This window comes from Bidens hawaiensis, unplaced genomic scaffold (assembly GCF_021521415.1).
Source record: "Bidens hawaiensis isolate Kalapana, Puna unplaced genomic scaffold, B.hawaiensis_p1.1 tig00031197_1, whole genome shotgun sequence".
NCBI lineage: Eukaryota > Viridiplantae > Streptophyta > Magnoliopsida > Asterales > Asteraceae > Bidens > Bidens hawaiensis.
Genome location: NW_027495255.1, coordinates 23537 through 29420, shown reverse-complemented (window position 1 = coordinate 29420; position 5884 = coordinate 23537).

Sequence of the window (5884 nt, the reverse complement as noted above, 5' to 3'; positions counted from 1 at the left end):
ATTGATCAATCAAACATTCTGCACAATGATGGACTCAAGCATGTGACCTGTGGTTATGGCCTTGTTAGTGGTTGGGATGTCATTTTTCAAATTCTCAGCGCCCTATGCTTCTAAACTGCAATAGAAGAGAGAAGAACAATTATACAAAAAAAAAAAAACAATATAAATAGTATAAGGAAAAAATGTAATGAACGAGCATATAAACGCCAAATAATAAAGGAATGCAATGAAGCTTTTGAGAGTACTAAACGTAAAATAAACTCCTCATATGAAAATTAATATTCTTGACAGTATTAAACGTCGAATATAAATAGATGGAACTAAAAACATCATATATAGGCTAAAGTCAAGATGCAAGGCAATATACGAAATCTCATGGTACCGTCATCTTCTAAATGAGTAACACTGAAGCATGAACCACTACTTGTCTAAATAACCTCAAAACAGCGATAACTATGTAACTGAAGATTCACCAGTCACTACCAAGGAAGTAAAAAAGCTAACCAAACACCAAATAAGCAAACACAAGTGCATGGGAAGTTATTGTTAGCACACTACCAAGGACTTGTATACATTGGGAACATAGTTTATATGCTTAACCACATCAATCAAAATTCCTCATCTCCATGTTACAACATGCCATAATTATCATCCAAACGACCAACAAGTGCAAGTCAAGCCATAACACAATCCAAAAAGCCAAAATGTAAGGTAGGTGGGTCCGAATAACAAAGCCATGGTGGGAAGTAATCGTCCTACTGACAAAAACAAAAACAGAACATCATCCAAATGACCCATAATTGCAGCTATAAGGTTCACAACAAAATCAAAGAACACAAGGAGCTCATGCTTCACATCTAAAATCTATTGACATGGGAGGTACTTTCTTTAAACAACACACAAACTCGGAGCCATTATCATGGAACATATACTCCACATTCATCAGAAAATGACGTAACCACTAAATGGGTACAGAAAATACCTTTTTATATAATAATACAAGAATCTAAAATCTATTGACACTTGTTCTGCTTCTATCTTTAAAGAGACAGTTTGGATGAATTTTTCCCATAACCATCAACACAAAAACTAGGTACAAATATGCATTCAGGTATACCCTCTAAAAATAGCCAAAATATCAATTAAATATATATACACACACACACACACACACATACCATATGTGTACCTTGTCAACACCATGTGCTTCTGATCTACAATAGAATAAAGAACAGTTATCTGAAAGACTGCAATAGAAGGTATGTAATGAACTAGCTTAGTCACTTCTGTGGCATTAGAACATAAAGATAAACAGAGGAGCAAATATCAGTTAGATTTGTGAACATGGAAGGCCATGAGCAAAATCCTGAAACCCAAATTGATATATTGACAGGAACTTCCAAACATCTATATAGAACACAAATATATCATAGTATTATTGTCATGTAACCTCGTCTACTAAATGTGGAACATTGAAGCATGGAATAGTATTATCGTCTAAATAGCCTCAAAACAACAAAAACTACTGGCAAGTAATTGAAGATTCACTGACAAGATCTTACAAGGGGCCCACAGTTTACAATCACAAGCCTAAAAAGAAAATCTAATAGCTATGAAATAAAAGATCCTCGGAACAACCCAACAACATTCTTTGGTTATTTGTACTCAAGAAAGTGAAAAATCCAAATAAAACACCAAATGGCCCAAATTGGGAACAGGGTAGAGCATGTCTAAAACATAAAATTTTGGAATCCATACAAGTACGAAAAGAAGTAAATAAATGGTTGGAAGTACACTACTACAGACTTGTATAGATTGGGAACATATAATTCAAAAATCACTCATCCATATAACCAAAAAGTCAAGCCATAAATCAATCAAACAACACGCATTATTAGGATCAAATTTGTCATAAAGTAATTTTATATTACCATTAATATCTTTAACAAAAGCTATTCCAGCAGACAAAACTAAGTAAATAGAGAGATGGAGTTATAGGACACAATAAGATAACTAAATACCGAGAATGAACTACTGAAAATACAAATAGAACATAGTCGCCAAAGATCCTAGTACTAAAATATACCTTAAATGCATCTTACCTAGCAACCAATCATGTATAATTGGCGGGTGGGCCTAGCAGCTCTGCTACATAAGCACAGCGATTATGGCCCTCTTTGTGTTATCTAATTCTGCATGATAAGAATGATAGAACTGTAGAATTACAAGCATAATCATATGGTAAAGAGATACAGGACGATACAGTATTCAGCATAAAGGTAAATGGTTCATATTCAATTCTGCATCTCTAGAATCCGAACAAGCTATTCTATAGGGCGCAGGAGATGTGTAGGAGGCATCATTATGGAGAAATGAATTAAAGTTCTAAGCATACTACTTTGTATGAAAACAAGTGTTATTTGACTTATAACAACTCATCATTTAAAGAAACAATCTGGATGATTTGAACTCTGCATTTCTAGTTAGCATTCAGGTATGAGGTATGAGGCATACACTCTCTGAAAAATGGACACCGTCTCAACAGAAAAATACCATATGTGCACCTGGATAAGCATCCTGCAATGGTGCTCATTTATCAATTAAAGATTCTGCACAAAGATGGACTCAACCATGTGGGCTGTGGTTATGGCCTTCATAGAGGATGCACTTGCAGTGTCAGTTTTCAACGCATTGTGCTTCTGAACTGCAGTAGAACAAAGAACAATTATAAGAAACAAAAAAATAAAAATATTACGAGGAAAGAATGCAATGAACGAGCTTAGTCACTTTAGTGGCAGAAGAGCATATGGAAATAAAAATTCAACTTGCATATATGAAAACCAGTTATTAGGTGAGGCCATGAGCAAAATCCTGAATTATCAAATTGGTGTATTGAGAGGATTTTCCAAACAGCAATGTAGAACTCAGATATCGCATATAGCCCAAGTCAATCCTCAAGGCTATGTATAAAATCTAATGTAACCTCATATACTAATGTATGTGTAACATGAAATAGTGCTCATCTAAATAACTTCAAAACAACTAAAGCTATGGTGGCAAGTAAGCAAAGATTCACTGCCAATATCTTACAAAGGGTCCATAGCTTACTGTCACAGAAAACACCAACAGAACAAGTAAACAGCATTCTTTGGTTATTTGTCCCCAAGAAAGTAAAAAATGCAAACATAACACCAAAAAGCCCAAATTGGGAACAGGGTATAGCAAGTCTAAAGCATACACACACACATCATCATTCATCAAAGGGAAGATATAGCATAACGATTTCATGTCCACATAAGCACCAAAAGAAGTAAATAAATTAAAAAAGTTTGGAAGCACACTATCACTTACTTGTATAGATTGGGAAAACCACATAACCACATGACTCAAATTACTCATCCAAATAACCAACAAGTCAAACCATAAATCAATCAATCAACAAAATCAAATGCAACCAAACATGTTCTAAAACAACTGAAACCACGGCCAGTTGGGTAGGAATTATCCTAGTCAGAATAACAAAAACAGAACATCATCCACAACTCCACATAACCCTTAGTGAAGCAATAAGAAGCACTACAAAATTAAACACCATATAAGGAGCTTATGGTTCACATCCAAAATCTATATGACGTATATAGAATTGTAATAACACGCAAACTCTGATCCATCATCATGAATAAGGTACAAACACAAAATGTAACTAACTTCCCTAAGACTGCTACTAGCGCGTACCATAACAAAAAAGTAAGGAACTGAATTGTGTTATTACAGATTTGCAAAAGATGGAAACACCTCGATGAAACAAAGTAACCCGGTCCACAGGTAAACAACTAAACACCGTTAAACCTTAAGCTAATACATACCTAGCACTTGTAACAGCAACCCTATGGTAAGTGGGAACCATTCAATTCAAAGAAACAATAAGCAAGCCAAAGACGCAACCAAAATGAATAAGCAAACAACTTTTCCCAGTCTAGCAATGAGTGCGAAAACGGAAGTATCAGAAACAACAAGTTCGACTGCGCAAGCAAAACCGTACATGAGGACAACGCCAATGGAGAACCTTGCGACTTGATTTCTGCAAAAGCAACCATAATAGTAATGATAAAGCTGAAGGTGATGGTTAACCCAGAGTTCAACTAGATCATCATGTACAGCATTTGTTGCTATGGTAAGATGGTGACAGAGCCATCGGACAACAATCAAACAGAATTTTTGAATTTTGGATTTTGGTACTATACATAAGATATAAATATATAAAACAAAAATTTAATTAACGAACATAAACTACCGAATTAAATAATCATTGTAAACGAACATAAATGAGCACATTACCGAACATTCATGAACACAGATGAATGAAGGGAACATTTGTTCATCTCCGTTCGTTTAACTAATGAGCATATTTTCTTGTTCATGATCATTCATTTATTAAATGAATGGACATAAACAAACTTTCCTTCAAACGATTTGCTGAATATTCGGTTTGTTTATAGTCCTAGCTTCAATTGCAAGAGATAATGGAAAGTGATAACTAAAATTATGCGAGAAAATTGTAGAGGCTATGAATTGATCCCAAAGCCCTATCATGTTAAGAGAGAGCTCAACCACCTACGCTACTTCGTTAATTTGGTTGACAATATTTTGAATAATTTGTCATTTCTTCCGATAAGGGATAATCAAGTTTGATCAGCTAGTCATTATTATATATACGCTTACATACACATGAGTACTCACAGAAGACACTCGGGCTTGCTTTTGGAACATGCCTTTTAAGTTGCTCAATCATGCCATAGGCACTCATGTCTTCCATCTTCTTAATTAAAGAGATTAGAAAACATTGGGGCGCTTGCATAAAGAAGGCTACCTCAATGGTATCCTTAGTATGCTTTACATGGACCATTCTGGAAACAACCAGGCTCATCAAGAACCGGTTCATCGAGAACATGAAGCTTTTTAGCCATAACGATCAAATTGTATGCCATTCAGCTTTTCTTTCTCAAGTATGGGCTTGAGAGCGAAAGAGGAATTATCATAATACATTTGTTAAAATAAATATAATTTGTATTTTCAATGTCTTAGTATCCTTTTATTAGGGGCCCAATTACAAGAATAGAATATGAATTGAGAATTTGGCTACACCAGTTACTAATGGCGGTTGTAGCATGCAACATTATTAACTGTTATAGAGATTGACAACGACTGCCAATTGAACTCTTGGGTATGGGTGCAAATGTGCCGAGCTGCTAGCGACCTACTTGAGATAGGCTCGTTAAAAAGCTCGATCGAGCCGAGCTTGATCGAGCCCGAGCCTAAAAGTAAGCTCGTTTAATAATCGAGTCCGAGCCCGAGCTTCACTTATCGAGCTCGAGTCGACTCGCGAGCCTAAACGAGCCTGTCATTTATATAATTTTTTAAAATATATATTTAATAATAATTAATTAATATATATAATGTTATGAAAAAATAAATAAAAATCACTAAATAATATATATTTTTTATACATAAAATTATAATAGAAAAAAATATATAAAAATAATTATAGGTATATAAAAAATAATTGATAAATAATAAACGAGCCGAGCTCGAGCTTGAGAATCTACTCACGAGCTCGAGCTTTTAGAATAGGGCTCGAAACGAGCCGAGCTTGAGCTCTGTGTAAGTTAAACGAGCTGAGCTCGAGCCTAGTCGAGTTCGGGCTCGGCTCGTTTGCACCCTTACTCTTGGGTATGAGGCAGCTAAGAGAACTCTTGTCTATGCAGTGATACGTTTAGTCTAATTTATACCCACTTTTAGTCTCTAAACAGCTGTGGCATGATGTAACAAGAGAGAAAAGTGATAGCTGTCCCAGTATTGGTACATATGGAAGGGCCAGACGTGT